Source organism: Papaver somniferum, chromosome 8 (assembly GCF_003573695.1).
Source record: "Papaver somniferum cultivar HN1 chromosome 8, ASM357369v1, whole genome shotgun sequence".
Taxonomy (NCBI): Eukaryota; Viridiplantae; Streptophyta; class Magnoliopsida; order Ranunculales; family Papaveraceae; genus Papaver; species Papaver somniferum.
The window spans coordinates 160,758,012-160,784,502 of NC_039365.1; the positions used below are offsets into that span (position 1 = coordinate 160,758,012).

Sequence of the window (26,491 nt, forward strand, 5' to 3'; positions counted from 1 at the left end):
CGATACTTCCGCTAAACACTACAGCACCTAACCTCGATCTTCGCCGTTAACTTCGTTATATCAAGGCATCCGACGGTCGCTATCAGTCTCTTCACTTGGAGCCATCCGATCAATCCATCATTTTCACATCCCACGGCCCATCTCACAAAACATCACCACTTGATGTCCCCGCTTCACACCGTAGAACCCGATACCCTATACCCAAACAAACACTTCCTTTCTCCCAAAACAGTCGAGCTTCTTCCCCTTCTCCCAAAATCAGTTGCAGAACCACCACCACCTCCATGCCCTGTCTCTGCAAACTGTCACTACCTCGCCTTCTCCACCACCATCACTTCTTCCACGACCGTAGCATATACCACCATCACGTCCCCTTCTTCTCTAGCCATCTATTACATCAACTTCTCAACCCGACAACCCTAGTTTAGAAGTTGATGAAATAGGTGAGGTTAGAGACAGAAATTGAAGCAGCCGAGATGAGCAGGAAGGTCAGAGGAAGCATGGGTCGAGACTACATGGAAGAAATTTCCTCGATTTGGGTGAGTATCACTAACCCTAATTTCTCTGTAATTTGGGGCTTTCTCTAGAAACCCTAATTCATGTTGGGACCGTACCAGGAGAGGATTAGAGTAGGGAAATGGGCTCAATTAGACCCATGACATTAGAAAAACAGTAAACCTAATTGTACTGTTTTATTTTGGGATTTTGGGAAAATGGGTGATAACCCTAATTTGATGTTTTGGGTATAAATAGAACTGGAGGGTGTGTGTGAGAGAATATGCCGGAATAGCCAGTGTCCAGAACTTTGATGTTCTGCATATATTCATGTTCTGTTTTGTGTAATGTTACCTGTTGTTAATGTGATGTTCCCTGTTTTTGTGTAATGTTCCCTGTTTTAATATCCTGTTGTTGTTGTTGTTAATGTGATGTTTTTGTGTTGTTCCTGTTAATCATGTGTTGTTCCATCTGTTCTCTCATGTTCTCATTAGCTGAGGCTCAGATGAAGCTTTAGTGGACTGTTAGGTAGTGGAATGTTAGGTTAGAAGCCTTAGTGCACTGATTTGATTGAGCAATGGGAGAATTCAGTGCTCACTAGTGCTTGTGATTGATTGTACTGTCAAAAGACAGTCAATACTAGGAGCACATCAGTTGAGCAAGCTGTTTATCTTGCTATTCCCTTTTTGTATGCTTAGGATCTTAAGTTGGCCTTAACTGTCACTTAGTTCCATTAAGGACTCAACCTAGAACTATACTATCTGGCTAGGTCACAGGGTGGATTCATAACCCAGTTGTGTTGTTTCTCTGTTCTGTTATTCTTATTTTCTCACTGCCATTGCCCTTGGCTTAGGCCTTGGTCTATTACACTGTCATTTTATTTTCTTTGCTTCACTGTTTATCTCCATTGTTGTTTACTGTTTTGTGTGAATGTTAGGCTAAAGCCTGTGAAGCATTGGATTGATTGAGCAGTGGGGAGAAACTAGTGCTCACTAGTGACTGTGAGCAAGCTGGTTCTCTTCTCACTCTAGTAGTATGCCTAGGCTCTCTTGTTTTGTCAACTGTTAGCTTCTCAAATGTTAGGATTAGTTTACTGTTGTGTGTCAATGCTAGGTTAGAGCCTTAGAGCATTGAGTTGATTGAGCAGTGGGGAGAAACTAGTGCTCACTAGTGACTGTGAGCAAGCTGGTTCTCTTCCCACTCTAGATGAATGGCTAAAGCCATTGCCTTGGCTTTTTTTTTTCCTTCCTTTTTTTTTACTTCACTGTCTTCTTCACACCCCTGCCCTTGGCTTAGGCCTTGGTTCCATTGTTCTTGTTTAGTTTCATTGCACTGTCACTTTTCCTCATTCCTTCACTGCCACTGTTTTACTTTCACTTGTCCTTCATTTTGTTTGCTATTTTCTCCTGCTACTTCAACTTCTCCTGCTGCTGCTCCATCTTGCTTCTCTTCCCCTGTGCTACAGCCCCTGCTGCTGCTGCAACTGAGCTTGGCTCACAGCACAAGCCCAGCTCATCATTAGGTTACCAAGCCCAGTTCTCAGTCATTACAAAGGCCCAAGTCACTTTTAAAGTAAAAGCCTGATTCAATCAAAGCCTGAACTCAATTAAAGGCCCAGTCCAATTCAGGTTTAAGGCAAAAGCCTAATTCAGTCCACCAAAGGCCCAGTTCACTGTCAAGGGTACTCAAAGCCCATTGACATTCAAAGCCCAGTGCACTTCAAGACCAACTGAGCCCAAGCTCAGTTCACTTCATTATCAAACAAGCCTATAATCCAAAGGTACCCTAAGCCCAAAGCCCAAAAGGCTTCATAGTTAACCAACAACAAATTAGAGCCCAAAATAGCTAGAGAACTCCAAACACACCCAGTCTCTGTGGATCGACCCGTACTTGCACGAGCTATAACTGACGACCGTGCACTTGCGGTATTACTGTAGGCCCGTTTCATTGCTCTTCAATTTTATACACATTTCCGGGCCCACCAGTGCTGTTGTGGATAGACGGAGGATGAAAGTAGAGCTGAGTTACAGCAGATGATGCTGTAAACTAGAGAAGAAATGAAGCTTAAATGAAGTGCAGCTACTGATGAATTCTGATGAAACCAATTATGGTTTCATCTTATTTATGATGAAACCATAATCAGTTTCATCGTATTTATGATGAAACCAAAATTGGTTTCATCTAATTTTTGGTCAGTGGTGGTGGTGGTCGTCGGCGGGTGTTGGCGGTGTTGCTGGTTTTAGTCGGTGGTGGTTGGCGGTGGTCGACAATGGTGGTCCTGGCAGTTGATAATATGTGTTGTAGCATAGAGCATGGATCTGTGTTGTTGTGATGTTGTTGTATCCAAGACAACTGCAACATAAGATCCTTGTTGAATTTTTCTTATAGTTGAATTCTGATGAAACCAATTAGGGTTTCATCTTATTTTATGATGAAACCAAAATCGGTTTCATCGGATTTATGATGAAACCAAAATCGGTTTCATCGGAATTTTGGTCAGTAGTGGTGGTGGTCGGTGGCGGCGGTGGTGGCGGGGTCGGAGGTGGCGGTGGTGTTCGGTGGCGGCGGTGGTGTTCGGAGGCGGGGCGGCGGTGACGGTAGGTGGTGCGGCGATGGGGGTCAGTGGCGGCAGCAGCGGTCGGAGGTGGCGGCGGCGGTCATAGGTGGTGGCGGCGATGGTTGGCGGTGGTGGTCGGTGGCGGCGGCGACGGTGGTGGTCGGTGGCGGTGGTAGAAGGTGGCGTTTCTTGTTGGTGGTGACAATATAATAAGAATTAAAGTGGGGTTGATTTTTGTTTTTGTTGGGGTGATTTAAACTAAGAGGGTAATATAGACCAATTATATTAAATGGGTTTTTTGTGAACAATTTTTTTTTGTTGGAGTTTTTGTGTATGGATAGTGACATCTTTGGGGTTTTAACTCGCGGACCGATTAAAAAAAGTTCCGAATCTTTAACTTACCCACGGGATCAGGTTCTGCATAGGGGCAAGTAGTGAAATTTCATTCCAGCTTGTAGAAGTACAACCCTAGCTATAAATCAACAAACAAAGGAAGAAATTGTTGGAGTTTTTTGATTTGAAATCTGTTCCAACATCAAAGAAATTGAAGAAGATAGACTACGTCGGTTCAAAAAATGCATAAATAGTACAGAAATAGATGATTTAAACAAAATCAACTAAAATTACTATGCAATCCTAGTTCAGAAATCATAAAAGAAGAACTGATTTTACAAAACCTAACTAAGTTGCAGGACTGCGTTATCTCTGTAGAGAGATTAAATGTATGGGTTTTATTTTTATTTTTTATTTAGTCGAAGAAAGAAGTGGAACCGTTGAGGGAGAACTGGGAAGTTACATTATCAGGTGAGACGTGGGTTGTTTTAATAACTACAGGTAGGGGTGAGCATTTGTCCCATAATCCGCGGATTTAACCGGGACCAACAGTTCTTTTGCGGGTGGATGCCCGGACCGTTCGTTAATGGGTTGGATGCAGATGGAATTTTTGAAATCCAACGGATAACGGATCGAGCACGGATGCAACCATGAAAATCCGTTGAACATCCATATCCGTTAAATTAAGGGCAATTATATAGTTCTAGAAAATACTATGGATCATTTAGGAATTTTTAAGATATTTGCTTGGGATGTTGTACACGGCATTTTATAATTGTATACATATATTGTTATGTAGGTTTTATAAGGAGTCATTTGTGTTAGATTTATTTTCTTTACTATAAACTATAACTAAAACAAATCCATTGGATTATTCGCATATAATCCGTTCATCAGTGCATCCATTGGATGCAAAATCCGTTGGATCTGGATTGGATGCGGATGCTAAATTTGAAATCCGTAGTGCGATGGATTGGATACGGATGAGGCGAAAACCGGTCCATATCGGCTCATGCTCACCCCTAACTACAGGTGTGAAGATATGGAATAACAATAGCTACGTGAGAACTTCTTAAGCCGTAACAAGAAGCCCACAATACTCACGGCCCACGACGTCGTGACTGAAAGTCATCCAAACCATTCATAACTTATAAAACAATGGTATGTTGGGTGTCGTGGAAAATTCTTGATGTAGCTAATTGGGTACCCTATTGCCACAACTGTGTATTAGGCTTGGAAATATGTGATCAACGGCCACAAATATACAAATCCGTGGCAGTAGGGGCGTGGCTAAAAGTTGATATTTTCGTAGTGACTTACTATGATCCTAGTATTCGTGCTAGGTTTGTTAACCCTGCTGCTCGTGACCTCTATTTATACTATAAGAACAAACAACCTATTTTTGAAAGATACTATAATGCTTCTGAAATTGAGGTAGAAGGCCTAACTGAATTTTTCAAAAATCACACATGGGGCATAATTCACAAACCTATGGGAACTGCTCGTATTGATATGACTGCACAATTTTATGCAAACATTCATGATCCAGACCCGACCAATTGCATGTTCAAGACTATTGTAGGAGATAAAATTTTCACTGTGGACCGTCATTTTATTGCTTAATGTGACTCATGTTGGTAGTATCCGATTTCCTCCTCTTGAGAATGAAAGATTGACTCTAGAAGTGATGTCAAATCGTCTCCTTAATAGAGACATCTCTCGGAGAGATGGTAAGATTGATGTTCATGGTGCTGGGTTGCTTCGCAAAGTTTCGGGGAAACTGATTGTGGCCAACATAATACCAAGTACTATTGACAAAATGATATGAACCAGGTCTCTTGCTGAGTTAGTCTGTAACATTGTATAAGGGAGAGACATTGATTTCTGTGGACTTATTGTTAATCAAATGATAAGTGTGAAACAAACTCTGAGGAAAACTCTAGGCTTTCCTTGCCTCATTTCGAGGATTTGCAGTCATTTTGGCATCACTCCTTTCGGATCTTATCTTGGAGGACCAAAATTCATGTCTATGTCAAGCATCTAAAAGATGAAGCAACCTGCAAGCAGAGTCTCAGCAAGTACCTCTGCAACTGCAAACTCTAAACTTGTCTATCTTCAGCATGATGTTGGGTGCATGAGAGAGTAGTTGGAATATGCTGAAGCAGAACATCCATATCTGATTGAAAAAATTTAATAAAATTTTCATTGCTTATTATGAGATGATTGATTAATCTTTGTATTTGCAACTTTGCTACTTGATTTGTCTGTTAAATTTCTTATGTTGGACTTAAGAAACTGTTATCTTTTAATAGTTGTAAAAACCTTAATGGTATTTTAGCCCTGAATGATTTTATCCTTCAATTAAATTTGCTAAATGTGTTAAGTCCACAAGAAGTACATATAAACATGCTCAAAAGTTAAGTCTATCATATGTTCTTTTTGATAAAAGATAGAATGAACTTTTGACAACAAAAGTTAAGCCTATTATGTAATTATGCAAATATTGATGAAGATAGGATGAACTTTTGTTTACAAAGATTAAGTCTATTACATGTCTCTATGCAAATACTGATGAAAAATAGAATGAATCCTTGAATATTCCGCAGTATTGGTCTTTCCCTGATCCACATCTTTGTGTAAGTACTGTGCGTCTCCATAAGTTCTCTTATGTGAGCATTTACGATTAAATTAATCATGGGTTATCTTTTGGTTAATTTATTTGAGTATTTTGGATACAAATTCATGTTTCATGTGATTTGTTAATATCCAAAGAAATTCTTCTTTTCTTGTGAAAGTAAGGTTGTTCTTGTTGTTCTTTCGGGAATGACATTTTATGGGGGAGAGTTCTGAATTGAACTTGTGCTTAATGGTCAAATATTTGTGGGGAGTGTGGCTATGGAATATTGTAGGAGCTTTCTTGCATCTTTATAAACTCCTTGATTAATACACTAGTTTCGGCTATGTGAAATCATCGAAACAAAGTTGATATGTTCTCTTTTGGTCATGAAGTATCTCTATGGAAATTTCATTAGGATCCCACTAGTTTTCGTACCTTTGCCAATTTATATTGACAAAAATGGGGGGAATTAATGTGTAGTTCATACTACAAATACATATGGTTTACGGATCATTATGTAAGGGGGAGTGGTTTTCATGTGAGATGAAGTATTGACTAAGGGGGAGTGATACATATCACCATAGTATTGTTGTCAAAGTTGTGATACAATTGGACTTTGATGTTGTATAATAATACTATGACACTATATAACAATGATTGAGAGCAATTTTTTTCTCATTGTTATAGCTACAGATCTTCAACAACTATGATACTGAGTTGAACACGTTCAGAATCACTGGAGTACTTGGAAGTGAAGAAGATTTCGAGTAATGTTGAAGAACCAAGGAAATCAAGCATTTGGATGAGAAGCTACAAAGTTTATTTATTTTGTAATCCATATATATTGATAGTTTTGTCACTAAAATTGCCAAGGGGGGAGATTGTTAGAGCATTGCTCGGTCGAACTCGCAACGTTGCTATCTCAAGCTTGTTTCTCAAGTTAGTTGCCAGAAATATAAGTCTTGATTTCTAGTATACTTATAGATAAGTCTCAGATTAGGATAGAAAGTGTAGTTGAGCATTATATTTCACGGTGTTCATCGATTGAAGACGAAGAACTACTAAGGGGAGCTTGTGGAACTTCATCAACAAAAGGTATGTGGAGACTTGAACTCATCTATCACTCAACAGTTTATCTATTCTATATCCTATTTGAGACAAAAATCGTATAAATATATATAGACTTCAATTATGCACATTTGATATTTCGAGCTGAGTCTAACTCGCTTGTGTGTTGGTAAGCTTTCTCTTTAACCAAATTCATGTTATATTCTTGACGAATGTCAAAAGATGATCATGTGAAAATCACCTTGTAACATCTTACATGATTGTGTGAGACAGTCATTTGACGTAGACTCGAAATGTTTCGTATTGATCATTCGATCACTTGAAAATTGCTTTGAAGCTAATAGTTTGTGTGAGACAACTATTGTTGTCTTCCTAGAATGTTTCAATGGTTTAAATGAGAGTTTAGAACAATTGAATATAAGAATAGTATGCGGACTTGGATATATGTAGTCCAAGTCCGGGAACCATGGTATGCATACCCGTATGTGTACTGGTTGGTTTAGTGAAAGTCCGGGAACCTTGTACGCATACTGGTAGGCGTATCGGCGTGAGGTTGTCCGGGAATTTCTGATGAGTTTGGTGGTATGCGTACCCATTCGCATACTAGTGAAACCAAACTTAGTCCGGCCACTAAGGTATGCGTACCCGTTTGCATACCTGAGTGGATAATGTTCTAAAATCGATTTGTTCATGAACTAATACATTTATATAATAAGGAATGCAATCTTTTACAAACCGTGGCTATAATGTTCATGACTTGATTCCAGTGAATCAAAATCGATTTTGCTTCAATTGTATCTTGTATACTTCTATGAGAATATAAACAATTGAACAACTCTAAAACTAGTTTCATTTGAGTCATTTGAACTAGTTATGGTTAAGATGGATGAGGTTGATATGAAAGTGTTCATATGGATAACTTCAGTTAACTATTATTGAGCCAACAAAGGTGTACACGTTTAGGTACGGTTACTCATATCTAAATGAAGTCACTTTTCATTTGTATGTAACAAGCTAAGTTCGATCTAACGGTTGAAAGATATTAACTTGAGTCTAATCAGGTTTTCATCTAACGGTGAATATTGAATGCTTTATTACCAAGGTAACATTGATTGCAAACCCTGATTTGAAGACTTTATAAAGGAGAACTCTAGCAACTAGGAAATATAATCCCCACAACGCCTGTGTGATACTAGTTGAGACTAGAGTCGATTCTTCTTTATCCTTAGGTTTTTTCAAAACCCTGTAGGTTAAGGATTTGAAGACTTCATTGTGATTGTGAAGCCAGACCCAACTATTTTATCTGTGGTTGCGTGTTCTGATCTTGCCTGTTGTATCGTATTGAGTACTATCTTCTCTAAGATTTGCTCGAGATTGATCTCCGATAGGAAAGATAAAAAGTAGTCACAAACATCTTCGTCTCAGTGTTTGTGATTATCTTGTTTCGCTACCATACGATTAAGATTATTGTATGGTGATTGATATTTCTAGGTTGTTCTTCGGGAATATAAGTCCTGTATATAAATTGGTTCTTGTTCACCTTCATTCATCAAAAGACGGAACAAAACTCATAGGTTTATCTATGGGAGACAAATTTATCTATTCAATAGACTTTTCTGTGTGAGACAGATTGGTTTATCAAGTCTTCGACTTTGGGTCGTAGCAACTCTTAGTTGTGGGTGAGATCAACTAAGGGAATCAAGTGTGTAGAATCCTGCTAGGGTTCAGAGACTTAAGGAGCGCAACTGTACCTTGATCAGTGTGAGATTGGTTATGGCTCAACTACATTCCAGTCCAAAGTTAACTTGGAGTGGGCTAGTGTCTGTAGCGATTTAATATAGTGTGGTGTTCAAATCTGGACTAGGTCCCGAGGTTTTTCTGCATTTGTGATTTCCTCGTTAACAAAATTTCTGATGTCTGTGTTATTTCTTTTCCGCATTATATTTGTTTATATAATTAAAATATCACAGGTTATGCATAAGTTCAATCAATTGTGAATCCAACCTTTGGTTGTTGATTAAATTGATTGACACTTGGATATTGGTTTTTTATACCGTCCAAGTTATTTCTTATATTCAACCGGGCTCGCAAATTCCTATTTGTTTGATTGCAGATTGAACTGAGATATAACTCTTTGATATACTTTTCTTAAGATTGAGTCTGTCTAGTTGATTCTCTTGAAAGTATATTGGAGTTAGTCCATACAGATTGATAAGCGAAATATTGGGTGTGGTTGTTAGACCCTCGCTTTTTCAAAATCTAAATGAGCATGATTCAAGATACCTAACCTCAAGAGGTAAGATCGGTGGAAACTCTTATATGCACACTATCATACATGATTTGCACCATTTTCTCCACAAAATTCAAACGACAGTGAATTTAAATCTGATATTTTGATGATACGTTCCTCTAGGACTCTACATTCCTACCAAAAATGAACATGATCCATGATACCCAACTTCACGATCCTCCCTCTTTTTAATATTGGCGCAAATTACAATCTTCCCTCTTATAAAAATAACTCAGAGATATTTTTATCCATGTATACTTTTTTTTAGCTACGCAAAATGATAATAATCTAAAGACTTAAAGGCTTTGACAAATAAAGCTCCCACATTGAACAGTGAGGAAACCCTCGTTTCCTATTGGCCGAAATAAGCCTTTTTGAGTTTTCTGAAACGAGCGTTCTGGTGAGGACACTTGGCAACATATGATTGGTTTAAGAAGCATAGGAAAAAGATAAAAAAAAAAAGGAAACCAAATTCAATTTGGAATTCATGACGTGACAATATTTACGTGAGGACACTTGGCAACATATGATTGGTTTAGAAATTACAAACTCAAAAGGAAAACCTAACTTACCGTGTTTGGAATTTTATGGAAGTCCAAATTCAATTTGGAAATCGAGTACCTACCATATTAAGACTATTTTTTCAAAATTAATATATAAAGGGGAAAAAATTCCACCTATTTCACATATATTTTCTGCGAAAATAAAAGGACATATTTTCCACTTATTTAATGTATTTGCGCTGCCACACGAAATAAAAAATACGTCGCCATGGGGCATGACAAAGTTCCACGCACACCAAATCAAAAATACATCGTCACAGAGCAGGACGAATCCCGCGCACACCAAACCAAAAATGCATCGCCACAGGATGGGGATAAGCCCCGCGCATACCAAATTAATAGAAAGATGTCTGATGCGTAGCACGAGAACAAATCTAGTTTATTTAATATGTTGAAGGGATAACCAAAGTCGGTCGCAAAGAGTTTTAGGAAATTACTAGCTTGAAACCCGTGATACGCACCGGGACTGCTGGAATTTCTTACATCGTCAGTTCATGTTCACTGAGGCGGGGCTTCTCCTCGCACCCGTCCTAATAAGAGTTCTAATAAGCTTATATAATTACTATCCAACAGATTGGCAATTAATGATTAAAACTTTATAATAATCAAATATATAATATTATTATTATGATTTGAAGATCTATCAAGGTTTTGAAAACTAATTTCATGCAATATAATAAAATAATAATCGATTTTACAAATAAACTAAAATATTTTAAGCTATAACTACATAATTAATTTATTTTTTTAGTATTTGACCTGTGCTTAGAACCGGTTACAATGGAATCGATCCTCAGTTGGGCGAAGCCCTGCACCCGTCCAAGAAGGGATCTCAATTAACAACTGCAGTGTACCATGAAAACACCAATTATCATATATATATATATATATATTGAAGCAATCATTTAGTAGATTAACAATCGAAACCAAATTATTCACCAATTACATATTGTTTAAAGGGTTGGAGATTTAGAAATCCTCTTAAATAAAATACTTTTGAAAAATTATACCGACCTTTAAAATCAATAAGTAGTTCATTACATTACATGTATCAGTACCATTGGTAGTTAATTGAAACACCATACTTTATATACAGTTGTATCAATATCTGATATTGGAGACACTAAAAAAAAACACGATTATTAATATAAAATAGATTGAAAACTCTAAATGGTGCACAACATATGAATTGCTTCCCGTCAAAGAAAATGTTTTCAAGAAAATGCATAGATATATCTTTCTTCGAAAATCATATATTTGTGTTAAGAATTAAGGGACCAACTCAACTGCTCTTCCAGACTCCAACTTCTTATGGTTAAATGAAAAATCACAATCATTAGCCATTATATAGGCATAGATATATGCAGTTAGAGACACTAAAAAATCGTGATACTCATATAAAATAGATTGTCAACTCTAAATAGGGAAAAGCATATGAAGTGCTTCTCATCAAAGAAAACATAATTAAGGAAACGTACATATATATTTTTCTTCAGAAATCATATACTTGTGTTAAAAATAAAGAGGCTAACTCAACTGTTTTTCTAGGCTCCAACTTCTTGTAGTTCTTGTAGTTGAATGAAAAATCACACATATTATGTAGTTGTGTTGATATCTGACGTTAAAGACAATAAAAAAAAACACAATATTAATACTAAACAGATTGTCAACCCTAAATATTCCAAAGAATACAAAGTGCTTCCCGTCAAAGAAGTAATCAAGGAAATGTCTTTAATCATTATATAGGCATCGATATGTGATATTAGAGACATTAAAAAAATAATGATATATAAAATAAATTTCCATCTCTAAATAACGCAAAGCATATGAAGTGCTTCCCGTCAAAGAAAATGTAATTAAGGTAACACACATATATATTTTTCTTCAGAAATAGTATACTTGTGTAAAAAAATAATCAAGCGGGTAACTCAATTTTTTTTCCAGGTTCCAACTTCTTGTAGTTGAATGAAAAATCACACATATTATATAGTTGTGCTGATATCTGACATTAGAGACACTAAAAATAACACGGTCTTAATATAAAATAAATTTCTAACCCTAAATACCGGAAAGCATGTAGAGTGCTTCCCGTCAAAGAAGTAATCGAGAAAATGCACTGATATATCTTTCTTAAGAATCATAAGCTTGCGTTAGGAACCAAACAGCCAGCTCAAGTCCTCTTCCAGGCTCCAAGTTCGTATAGTTAAATGAAAAATCACACTCATTATATGGTTGTATCAATACCTGATATTATAGACATTAAAAGAACACACGATATATAGCATAAAAATAGCTTGCAAATTCTAAATAGTGCAAAACTGATGAAGTGCTTTAATATCCCACTATGACCCCGTTTGAATACCGGTGATTGTTTCTTTAACCGTAAGGATCGCCTATTAATAATTCGAGTTTTTTATTGGCAAATGGAATCTGAATTATATGGGCTATGAATTTCTAATCATTTTTTTCTTTTCCTATTTATGACTCCTACTGGTCAGAATTGTAGTTATTGTTGATATAAAATAGATTTTCAACTCTAAATATTGCAAAGCATATATATGAATTGCTTCCCGTCGAAAATGATGTAACCAAGGAAATTCACCGATCTATATTTTTAAGAATCATATACTTGCATTAGGAATCAAGCGGGCGGCCAACTCAAGTTCTCTTCCAGGATCCAAGTCCCTATAGTTAAATGAAAAATCACACTCATTGTATAGTTGTATGTATATCTGATATTAGTGATACTAAAAATCGATATTAATTAATATAAAATAGATTTTCAACCCTAAATAGTGAAAAGAATATAAAGTGTTTCCCGTCGAAGATGATGTAATCAAGAAAATGCATTGATATATCTTTCTTCAGAAACCATATACTTGTGTTAAGAATCAAGCGGTCAACCCAATCCGGACACTAACTCCTTATAGTTAAATGAAAAGTCACATTCAAATTCTAATATATGATATTAGAGACATTAAAAGAACACACGATATAACATAAAATAGTTTTCCAATTTTCGATAGTTCAAAACAGGTGAAATGCTTCCCGTCAAAGAAGTTGTAATCAAGCAATGAACTAACGTCCCACTAAGACTCTCTTTGAATACTCGTGATTATTACTTTAACCGCAAGGATTGTCCACTAATAAATGACTGTAGTACCTTTATTGGCAAAGAGAATCTAAATTGTATTAGTTAATTAAATAATTTGGTTGTTGGATTTTTAGTGATGCATATAGATAATTTTATTATGTATGTGTCTTGAAACAAAACATAAAACTTTCTTGGAATTGAACGATTAAAGGGACCTTTTTTTTTTACATCAACAGTAGGTCAAGTTAGCGAAGTGTAGTTACAACATAATCTATTGAAGAAAGAAATTTCATGCATATATCTTGTTCGGAAAGAAAAAGAATAATAAGAATAGGTTTCACAAAAAATTATAATTCAATAATCTGGCAGAACCCCATCAAAAATATCAGAAAAAATTATAAAGCAAAGCCAAGAGATAGCATAATGCTCTTAGGAAAATAACTTAACAATGTTGTTTAGGATTTACATCCATCCTTGTTCCTATTTCCCTATTTCATATTAACATTTATCCTTTTGGCCCTGCATAGAATTGAAAATGATGGACGGGGCCAATATCTTTCTGGTTTATAATTATATATTCACTACTACATCATCGAAAAGACTTGTACATGTTCAGAGAATATATCTAAGATGACAAAGAGAATTATTCATTTTACAAATGTCCATGCCAGTGTCCTTAATACAGACCTTTGAGATTCGGCTGCAAATAAAACAGTGAGAATTGAGAAATGAAATGGAATTAAATTTCTTTGCGTGGCAAAAAAAAATTATAACAAAATAATGGAAAGATTTTTCTTCCCTAAATTAAATCTAAAATACAGGGTAAAAAAAGATTTTTTTTTAACATACTAAATATTTAAGATAACCGTTTGGGATTCTTTTACCATAAGTAGACCTCTAAATATTTTTTTCCCTAAGGTTCTTTAGATATTTTGAGTTTTATAAATACTTATTTAAAATTTTGTTTCCATATATAATTATTACAGCCGGTAAAAAGATTACGTCATTAATATGTATGCATCGTTCCATAAATGCTTCAAATTATAGGCACCATTTAGTTAACCCGCACTGCACCCTGAGATAGGCCAAAACCTGGAATTTGTGTCAAGCAAATGATACGAACAACACAAAAATACTATTACCATTATATTGAATAGGTGTGTACCTCCTTCCTAAAATTTATCATTTTTAGATCATGCACAACGTGAACTGCAGTAACCATTATGAACAAATAATCTCAATGAACTAAACATTTGTCTAACTCAAAATATCATACAGTGAACAACATTACAAAAACATTATAACAGAACGATTAAACACCTACTTTTGCTATACATATTTTATTTTGAGAAAATCATCATAATAAAACAGAAAATGAAGAAAACAAAATAAACAACCTTACATCGCATCTTCATAAGCTAAACCCCACTACTGCACATCACAATTTTCCTCCAAAAATTTAGATAAAAATTACTCCACCATATCAGTTACCTGCTCTCAACATAATTTTTAGTAGGCATCTCCTCAACCCTGCAAAAAATAGTCAATAACAATTTCTATGTGTAAAATGCACCCACAAACAATCATGCTTACCCCATTCTAATGAAATTATTCTGGAATTGCTCTAGCACCTGAAACACAGAGATAGTCAACAAACGAACTATAACCTTATCAGAAATCGAATTGAGACCTAAATAGAAATTGGTACTTAAATTTCACCTTTTCAAACATACACTTTCGATGAGATGTCGACTTCCTAAACCACCTTTCCAAACGAAATATTTTGATTTTTCTGAAAAGACCAAACCCATAAACATCATGGACTATATTGAAAATGGGTAAGAAACATACCACCAGTAAAAGCTTAATATTGACCTCCCATCACCGCAACCTATTGATTACATGCAAAACAAACAATAAAAATAGATTAGACAACAAATCCTCACTACACCAATTTAGCTATTTGTAACGGCAGAGTTCAGTTGCAAAGCGGGGTTGCAACAACTACAATCTGTTACGAAAGTCGATGTTGCAAATTTCGCAACGGATTACAAGCAGTTGCGAATTTTCGGTCGCAACAGTTTCCAGTTGTTGCGAAATTAGATGATTGCAACGGTTAACTGCAGTTGCGATTATTTTTGCAATATCAGAGAAAATAGTGGTTTTGACCTGGTCAACATCAGGTATTGACCCACAACAATTCCCCTGTAACAAGAAATTCACTGAAGTTCTCCAGTTCTTCTTAGAAAAATAATCCAAACATATAACCATAAGATTCTAAAAGACATTAATGTGTATTGAACAAAGAAATCTTTCAATCAAAAGAAAGAGAGAAAAAAACTTAGGTAATACATGACCAATTCATACATTAAATTCTAAAAACTATCATTGAACTTAGGCAATTCATGAGTTATTCTGTATACCTATGAAAAAGAATGACAAGTAACAAAAAAAAAAGACATACACCAGTGAACATTGAGTTACTTCTTTGTTCAGTCTTGGAACTTGGTCACTGTTTTAACATCAAATAGAAAGACATTCAGTTCTGCAGTAGAGACGCAAAATTCTGGTTTTGGATGAGAGCAAACATGGATTTACTCTTCCGTTTTTAAGGAATGAGAAAGAATGATAAATTATCAACCATAAATCAACCTCCACATATCTGGGCATGTAAAAACAAACCAAGAGGCAGTGGTCACTCCGAAGAAAAGTTGAAAAATGTACCTGATTTAATATGATTAATAACGAACTGGAATTCAAACTCTTCCACTGCAGTAACACCTGCACCACTAGATTCTTGATATGTCCTAACAACCATTCACACTAACTAGCATACACAAGCACAACGCAACAAAGAGGTTAGTAAGATACAATGTTTCAAACTAAGAGTTTTCATTGTGATAAGAACATATGTCTTTCAGGTTCGTATAATCGCATACAAGCAACATAATTAACAGTAATAAATTGAAGATAAGAAATAAAATGCCCAAAATATATTATTTGAACCGATAACAAGCCTTTTTTCCAGGACTGACTTAATGCTTGAAAAGAGGTAAATACAAAAGATGACTACCTTCATAAGCAGCAAGTGTAAGGCTTTCCAATTAACCATTGGTTTATAGAAGCATACATCTGATGCGTCTCAGCTCATCCCTAGTACCCCAAGCAACAGTAATCTCTTCTTTGTTGCGTCTCAGCTCATCCCATCTGTAAAAGATGCTGCTATTTGGCTATTAGTGTTTCTGAATCCTGTAAATATATCATATAAACATAAGATCTACACAAAAATCTCATATCATGCAATGAAGTTGAAAACTATATGAGTACTAAATGATTATATGATGATTGCAATGGACCAAATGTAAAGAAAACTTTTCCTCTGCAAACTTTTTTATCCTTCTTTAAGTTAATTTAGAGCTAAATGAGCAGTTGCGAGAAACATCAAAGCTTGAACTACCAGCAAAAGCTAAATGAGAAGTTGTTCATAAATATAGGTAAATATAAAGTCCAAAATCTCAATTAGCTAAAAGACCTTGTAATTTTCTAGTGACAGACGGAATGTTGTATGCATTCTGCATGCATTCCCATGGAAATCTCAAGGAAAATCACAGTATCTTATGCATAGTTTAGGCCAGTACTTAACATATCTAAGTGTAAGCAATAAACGTACGGTTTGAAGGAATTTAACCTAATTAGTTAACTACCGTAAGGAATGAGCTAAACTGACCTGCTCAATGTGCTCACGCTCCCGCTGGTAGTCATCTTCTGCATATTCTAACTGCTCAAACCGTGCCCGTCTATCAGCTGCATACAAATATCTCAGCAACTATGTCTATAATCTATATAAAAAGCAATAGAAATGAAGTGAACTAGTTACCGAAATTCCCAGGGTTGACACGAATCTTGAACATTCAGCAACTCGCAATGCAATAGAAGCAAAATGAATGTCCGCCACCAAAGGAATGTTATAACTACATAAACAGAAACCACGGAAATATAAGGATATGCATATATGAGTGTAGCATATGGTGAGGGTCAGTATATTTAGGGATAAAAATTCATTACACAGAGAACCTAAGCCATTTTCAAGTTATAAGAAATACTTTTTCTGGACAAGTGTGTTCTTCATCTCAAAGAGAGCATCCGCTTCTTTCTTCCCTTGAACTGTAATCCAAATGATAAAATTAAATCCAAGAAACCACTAACCTTTCCGTTGGTAGTACTCCAAGCTTGCTTATGTCGCAGATTTATATAAAGGCAGTATATCATTATGCATTTTTATTTTTATAAATTGGTGTTACATACCATCTACTGAGAACCATTAATTTTTTCACTTTATATAATAGCATAATAGGGTATTGGTCTTGAGATTAACGGGGCTCTTCTCTCATTCCTTCTTGGACGGGTATAGTTTGTTCCTCATTTTCTGCTGTCATCAAAATCATATATATTAAAATTGTTCAGCAATTAGAAGTAGGGTTCATAGGGTGGTGAAGATGTACCTATTGAAAACCTTAGGACAGCTTGAAATTAATTCAAGACTTTCTTAACGAAATATCGTATCAGCTGGAACTATACGGTAGATTCACATATTATTCTTGTTTTTGTAATCTACAATTATACATAATGAAAGCCAGTTAGATGAGAATCACAATATAGCCTTCAAACTAGAAGAAAAACATAACAAGAATTTACACACTGGTCAAAAGTTGTAAGTTAAGTACATACTAGATCTGTCCGCTTGCTTGAAAATCCAACAACATTAGCAGTCATGTTGATGGAGAAAAAATTGAAATCGATTACACCTCTTTGATTCTGTGATTCAAGGAAATTTTGAGTTTTGCATAAAACAAATATCTTCCCATTGAATAAGATCAATAGTTCTAGTGCACATGAACTTAATCAGAGCTTGACTCAGAAAGCATGACCAGTCTTGCACTCTACAAGAACTTTCAATACCAAGGTCTTGCCTGAGTAATTCACGCAACACAAAATTACTCCCATTCTTCGTTCAACATTTTCAGGTGTGTGAGGTATTCCTAGCAGATCCAAGTACATGCTGCTGCAAGTTCCTCCAGCAATTCTTCACTCTAAAACACACCTCCTGCCAAATTGTTAAGCAACCAATGTCGAGAAAATATAGTAACCCACAACATAAAGCAAAGAAACTAAATAATTTGTGTACTACAAAGATTAAGGAGACCCACAATTTGGCAAAGACTATCCAGGCTCCTTGACTTGTGTCCTCACAGGAAACAAATTGAGAAACTCATAAAAAGTGAAAAACCAAAAGAAATTGGTATAGAAACTCTAAATTGGATACCTGGAACAACAATCACATATTCCCCAGAGTAATATCGATTTTATGACACTGAGCCCGAGCAAGGGATTCATATCTTAAAGATACTTTGTTCTTCTGAAACCCTCTCTTTGCGAACACTTCAAAGAAATACCTATGACAGAAAAGGTTGAAATAACAACATTAGAAAATAACTAGGATGAGTTCTCCACCCTTGTTGATGTTCTTCCCTCAATAACGCCAATGTAAAATTGAGTAAAAAAACCCCAAATTGAAAAACCCTAATTTAAAATAGAGGAAAAAAAAACACCAAATAAGAACAAAAATTGAACATCTACACCAACAAAGAAGAAAAAAAGAGTTAGAATTCCAGAAAATATACCTTTTGGTAATGATTTTGCTACGATCTGTGGGATTGAAACACATTTGGCTAGTAGAGCTCAGGGTTCTTCGGAATAAAGGGAAAACGAGAGAGAGAATAAGTGAAGAAAGATAAAAGAAGAGAGAGTTCTGATAACCATTATCATCATCATCATTGTGTGTATAAAGATCGACGATTATTGAACTCCAACCAAGAAGAAGAAGTCGAACCCTAATAATAAGAGAAGAGAATGAGAGAGAGAGAGTGGAGAATGAAAAATGAGATCTCGATTGGATTTTAGACTAGAGACGAGTCAGTTTTGAAGCAAACTGCACATCTGAATGGGCTGAAAACGAGTCAGCTTAAAGTGTGGGATGCCACACTCACGAGTCGCACGCGTACAACTTTATCTAGTTGCTAATTGTAACAGATTCAAATAGCTGTGAGTTTTGTAACATGACGAACTGTTGCAAATATTTTGCAACTGAAATTCGCAATAGTGGCAAAATTGTTACGAAATCTAGTTACTAATCAAGGAAAATGGTGTAGTGCCTAGATTATAGAAATCGAAAAAAAGGAAGAAAAAACCCGAAAAGAAAATAACGTGCAAACAATGAGGTTTGACTTTCGCTTGAATGATTTATATTCAGTCACCAAAACTAAATTTCGATAAAAAAATTACTTTTATTAAGAAACAATATCAATCAATATCTTCAAGGAAGAAAATCAGGCAAATTATTTTCATAATTTATTAACTGTTTGAGGAGAATTAGAGGTGAAACATGGAGAGATAAGAGGAAGAAGAAGAACAATATTATTAGGAGAGTCGTGTAGAATAGTTACATAGTTTCCTTTATATACAACCCTAGGAATCTAGCTGGACCGCACATCCATGGTCCGTAGGTCCTGTAACACACCCCCTTGTGCGGTTCAATAACAAAACTTTATACATAATGATTTACATATAGTTCTTCAAATGTTGTTCTCTTTGATGACTTGTGCCGGATTCCATTGCCTCATTAAAACTTTGATAAGGAAAAAACCCAGTGGGGCAAAACCTTGGTACAAATCTTGACATGTAATACTTCACATGTTGTCTCGTATTTTACATGTAGTTCATCACATGCAATACGATCCTCAAAGATCAACTAGTCTAAGTTAATTGCCTCGTTAAAACTTCGTTAGGCTAACCCATAGGGACAACACCTAAACTAAAGAAAAAGAGTACAATATTAAGCAAACTTAGAACATAGTTAGATGTGTATACGTTGCCTCATTAAAACCTTGACAAGGAAAAACCCAGTGGGACAAAACCTTGACGATGGGAAAAGATGAAAGATGCAAGTAAGGGTGATATGTTGTAGATGATCACTTTGCTTTGTTGAAGTTGACTAGTTGCTTCACAACTCCTAAGGCAGAAAAACCTCGTGGGAAAGAAAATAGCCTTAGCTGGGAAATTACATTCCCGGTGTTTGTTGTTGTCTCATTGAAAACCTTACCGAGTAACAAAACCCTGGGGGAAAAAGTAACCCCGGTGAAGTAAAATAGTTCAACACACCATTAGATGCTCCCCCTGATGTCAGACAATTTTCGTTAGTCTAATGTAGTCAAAAGGAGTTTATCACACTTTACTTTGGTGACTTGAACGTTTATAAAACCCTGTTGTTGATTCTGGAAGTTACGTTGCTTAACAGACTATCGCATTTCATTTCTTTGATTCAGATATTTTCATTAATATCAACACGATTTTTATGTCTTCAACGTTCAACATACTTGATGTTTTTAGTGTTGTCTCGCTAAAAAACTTGTCGAGTAACAAAACCCTTTGAGAAAAACTATTCTCGATCGAAGGGAAAAAGAGTACAACACAGCTTCAATTTCGAAGTAAATTATGTCGACATCATATTCTTGGATCCTCCCCCTGATGTCGGAATCTCCCCCTGATTACTTTCAGAGTTGTTTCGAATTTTCCTTTAGTTATATACTTTTCGAAACTGAATATCGGTAATGACCTAGAAAATAGTCTACTGTATCCCCCCCTGATTACTTTCATTGGAGAAGAGATTATTGTTCATTTATAATCAACAACCTTTGGATTTCACTTTCATTAGAATTCCTTTTTATGTATTTTCATGGATAAAACAAATTTATGTCAATGGTTACTTTTAAGCACATGATTGCATTCACTATACCATTCCAATGACGTTGCGTTGGCGCTGAGCTATATCTAGCTAACAAGTTCATTGAGGATGTAACATTTGGTCGAGTATATTATGCTAAGTACAATAATGCGTCTATTAGACTTAGATAAGGAAAGTTCATCTCCCGAACCAATTTCGTCATCTTCTTTTAGATGAATTAGTCATTTATGTACATTTGAAACTAGAATAATCATAGGAGTGCTAGCAACATGCACGTCCTTGTTAAATTGCGTGACAATGGACATATGCAAACTGGTGGAATAATATACCACAAGCTCGGCATTCTAGTTTAGAACATAGATAAGATCAAGATTTCCCAGGATTTTCATCTCAAATTCAGATTTTAAGTAGCTTGTAAGATCTCTTATTCCATTAAGAGTACTTATCATGTCCATACCGTCAGCATAAATAGCTATAATTCTGAATCGGGAACTTATTTAATATGAATGGCACGAAACCTCACTTGTTTATCCCTTCCCAGTCAAATAGTTACTTAGACGGGTATACCATATCCGCCTGATTGTTTAAATCAATAAGTGAGTGTTCCAGTGAAACTGCAAACACACTCAGTGGTTTAGAGTCATTGGACTCGCGAAGCAAAATGCCATCATGCACTTTTGCAAATATTTTGGAGTATAAATATCCAGAGATATAACCACATCTACTATATTTCAAGTTCTTTTGAAACTACGGAGCAAACTAATTAACTGAATATTATGATGTTTAAAAGAGTAAGCGATCCAGGGGTTTGTGAGAAACCTCGCGCCACAAGGTGATTCTTTATACTATAAGACCTCATTCTTCTCACTACACTTTATGACAAATAACCACGTATGTCCCACTGGCTTTACACTAGGTCGGTTAGCACTACCACACCAAATACCCGTATATTTTTCAAAGAACTAAGTTCTCCCTGGATTGCGTAGACCAAATATGCTTTTTATTTGAAATTAATCAAAATAAAGCATGGTTAGATCTCATTGTGCTCTACTTCTGGAGCAACTATTTATGGATTATATCATCATTGTGCACGCATGATCCTTCCATTGACTCATATGCATTCTCATAATCCGTCAGGATATCATTGTTCTCTAGAATCATTTAAAACTTCGGAGCGTCCTCCAGTTTGATTCATGGACATATTCAGAGACAATCTTATGAGATGATTTCTGATGATATAAATAAGTTGTTCCTTACTCACCTACTTCCTTTCTAGGTGAGTATTGATCGAACCAAGTGGTCTCTCCAACTTTCTTTATGGAGCCGCGGCCTCGACCACACTTCCACTGAGTGTAGTTGCAACACCTTAGTCTATGGTGTATATCCCATATTGAGGATTTGTAACTTTGCAGGTAGGTTTGCAGGTGGTATGTGTGATCTCATCACTTTAGCAACATCAGTGTACACTCTGAAAATCGAATATTCTTTATCACTTCACATTTACATTTGTGGAGTACAAGAATCAATATGAGACACAGTGGGAACACACCACGACAATTTCTGTCATTCCCTTAGAAAATACTTTTCTTATCTCCCCCTAACAATGGGAAGACTGTCTCACTAAAGTGATAACCCCGCAAATCTAGCGGTAAGAGATCTCCTTCCAAAAGTTTTAAAATGCGGATAATTGTTGGGAACTCATTTCCAACATAACTACTTAACAGTTTTGAAGATCCATCATAGTACGATGTGGAGTCGTAATGGCACATATATGGTGCAACCAAAAATGCGTAAGAACATGAATGTCAGGCTTAAATTCAGTTACCAACTGGTACGCAGAAAAGGTTGACTAATATTAGGTCCTAAAACGAATTAAGTAAAGATGTACGTAATATTGCATATCCCCAAAGCAATAAAAGGTAGGTTGGTACGCATAACCTATTCCTTAGACACCATTTATAACCTTTGATGCTAGCCTCTGTGAGACCTATGTGAGACCATAGGGTATAAGATGCTCTATATTGATCCTATTAAACATGCAATATTCATCAAGTCCTTTTGATGTAAATTCTCTAGCATTATCAAGGGTGGTGAGCCTTTGCACTTTGGATTATGTAATATGTGCTAGGAACTTTTTAAACGCAAATTTCTTGGGAACTATAACTAGTCCAAAATGTCAAAACATTCACCAGAGCCATAAGTCACTTTAACGGTCCGCATTCTGCATGAATATTTTTCTTAATTTCACCTTGTTTTCTTTTTAATATGGATTGTTTACCATTTGCATCTTAGGATGATATCGATCCTGTTTTACTGAAGACTTTGTGAAATAAGCGGTATGCTTTCTTACTTAAAAGAGATATCCGCCATTTCGCATTCTGTCAATCTTTCTCCCGTTTTTGTTCGCTCAAATAAATTGATGTTCGTATGAGTCCTTTCAGAATGAACAAATAAATAAGTGGTGTGTCCTTATTAATAACAAAAGTTAGATTCAACTCAAGTACTTTAGAGTGAATATATGTACGTTTCAGGGGGATGATATGTTTTTTCATCCGGATATAACTCAAGTGTTATAGAAAATTTATGTCTCGTAAGAATGATGTACTTATCATTCCATAAATGCAGACATTGGATCTAGTCAACTCAATAAGATAATCAATTGGCCAGGCAAAGTTCTTCTTGTCATTAAAGTTGATGTCTAAAATATGACTTTCCTCTAACATACAGTGAGTTTGTGGTTCTTTAAAACTCCCTACATAGATGGAAATTGGTTGCTGCTACGACACCCGCATTACATTTCTTGTACCAATACCCATAATAAGGTTCATTTCCAACTCTTTCATTTTTGATGGGAGCTAGAAGTACATTTTAGCTCGATCCCATGTTCGGTTAATACCTGTACTTTGGTGTCGTTACTACCGAGGACAAAAGTACATCTTTGTCTCATGAAATATATATGTCCCTTTTTTACATGCTTTGTATGAGTCATTGCATCTAACCCTCATTACTTCGGGGTTCTTTCCATTTTCAGTTCTTGCTACATTTAGCTTAATTTGAGAATATTCATTAACTGAACAAGCCAAGAGAATGTCACTACACATGTCAACCACGTACTTTAGGTTGAATATATTACTAAAGATAATTCTCTTGTTGTTATACTTCAACATATACTGGTTCGTTAGTATCATGGATGAAATAGAGAAATGGAAATTTTCCAACTCATATCACCTTTTGTGAGTTCTTCCACAAAAATTGGAATACATGTGATTTTATTTCCAACGTATCTTTTGAAAATACCGGCTCTTTAATAGTTGAGAAAATGAATTACATCCCACAAAACATTCAAATTTAGGAAAAAAATATCATGTATGCAACAATGGTTCTCAAGTACTTTTAAACCTCAAAGGAATACATTAGAATCGAGTTGGTACAACCAATTGAATAAAAGACATCATTCAACCATAGCCAGTATCATATTTAATATAACAAAATAGCATTAGGACCAGAATTCTTAATAATCGAGATAAGCAATCATAATTTAAATTGACCGTTTATATGATGTGGACTTATCTTAAGACGAAAATAAACAAAACTAGGCATGTTCTACAAACAAACAAATAAGCCTAGCAAGCACTCAATGTAAAAATCCATGTCTATTTTATAGTTACACTAGGGCTGAACCCGTGCCGTAATGGCACGGGAAATGATATGTATCTCAAATGTATCCATCGATTCATACATGTTATATTTTTCCGAGAAGAATCAAACCGATCGATCCAAGTCTACATGTTTTGAGGATTTTGTTAATAAATATCCTCAAATATTTTAATATTGTACCGGTAGGTCATACAATCCTTTGGGACAAATACGGTTAATTGTTAGAGCAAATCCTAAGGGTTGTAGAACACTACTTCGTTCAAGACTTTAGAACAAAGTAGTGTGGCTACTTTAAAAATAAATAAAAAATCATCAAAGGTCATTCACCAAATTTGTAACAAAACTAAAAACACCTAAATTAATTTAAGATCAATTAGATTAATCTTATAATATCTGTTAGCATTAGAATTTAATTATTATCTTTGATATATTGTTTTCAATCTACATAGATTTGTGTTTATTCATTTTACTAAAATTTATAATAATATTTAATTTTTGATCCATTTATTTTCTTGTCTACTTACCTATTATCATGAACTATTTCTCAAGCATGCGCATAATTACACGAAGTCAGGGAGAAATGGCAGAAACAGAAATCATGATAAAAAGAGGGAATAAAGAGAGATGTGAGAAACTGAATCGACTACAGCCATTTCGCGCGCAGCCTTGCATAGTCTCATGAAGTCCGGGAGATATCAAAGAAACAAAAATCATGGCAAAAAAAGGAATATAGATAGATGTGAAAAACTGAATCAATTATAATTAATAAACTCGTAGCCTTGTATTCGGATAATTTTTTTATACGTTTCATTTTTCTTCCTGCCCCCGACCCGACCCGACCCGACAAATCTTCAAATCACGACATCTTTTTTTTAGAAAAATATGGCCTTTCAAAATTGTTTTAATTTAAAAAAGATAAAAAAAGAAGAAGGTAATTTAAAAACAAAAATCAAATCGGAGCAAACAAAAAAAATATTAACCAAGTGTGACTAAATAATTTACTTTTCTTAGGACATCTTTCTTACCCTACTACCAATACTTCTTCCACCACCACATTAACGTCACCACTCCACCAGTCTCGCCATTATCCCCATCGTCGATCCACCACCACCACCCACCATTACTGCCTACTGATACGGTTGATGTTAAATAAATTTATTATGTATCGGTGAAAATATATTCATTTAATTAATTAAAGAAACATTTACTATGAAATATCGATTGAACATTTATTTTTAAAAGTTAATTAAACGTGATCATTTTACAGTCGTAGATTTATGTCCTGCAAGTATAAATCTGACTGTTCTTTATCTAACATGACTTGTATTCTAGAAATGTAATCAATTTTACTTTAATACTAAAAAATGTGATTTATTCAATAGCGTATCATAAATAGTAGGGATCCCGTTTGGGTGTTACAAATACATATGGTTTGATCATTATGTAAGGGGGAGTGGTTTTCATATGAGATGAAACTGAATCGATTACAGTTAATTCGCACGCAGCCTTGCATAATCTCATGAAACCGGGAGATATCAAAAAAACAAAAATCATGACAAAAAAGAGAATATAGATAGATGTGAAAAACTGAATCGATTATATTTAATAAACTCGTAGCCTTGTATTAGGACAATTTTTTTATACGTTTCATTTTTCTTCCTGCCCCGACCCGTCCCGACGAATATTCAAATCACAGCATCTTCTTTTTAGAAAAATATGGCCTTTCAAAATTGTTTTAATTTAAAAAAGGTAAAAAAGAAAGAAGGTAATTTAAAAACAAAAATCAAATCAGAGAAAACAAAAAAAAAATAACCAAGGGTGACTAAATAATTTACTTTTTTTAGGACATCTTTCTTACCCAACTACCAATACTTCTTCCACCACCACATTAATGTCACCACTCTGCCAGTCTCGCCATTATCCCCATCGCCGATCCACGACCATCACAACCACCATTACTGCCTACTGATATGATTGATGTTAAATAAATTTATTATGTATCAGTGAAAATATATT

General features: G+C 35.4%; 1 long non-coding RNA gene across 1 annotated transcript; it reads right to left on the reverse strand.

Annotated features, from left to right (window-relative positions):
* Positions 1–17,724: 17,724 nt before the first annotated feature.
* Positions 17,725–18,927, reverse strand: LOC113302801. Its single transcript, XR_003337100.1, has 3 exons — positions 18,699–18,927; positions 18,341–18,470; positions 17,725–18,121 (listed from the first exon to the last, which is right to left on the reverse strand). It is a non-coding gene; the product is annotated as an uncharacterized LOC113302801 (long non-coding RNA).
* Positions 18,928–26,491: the final 7,564 nt, after the last annotated feature.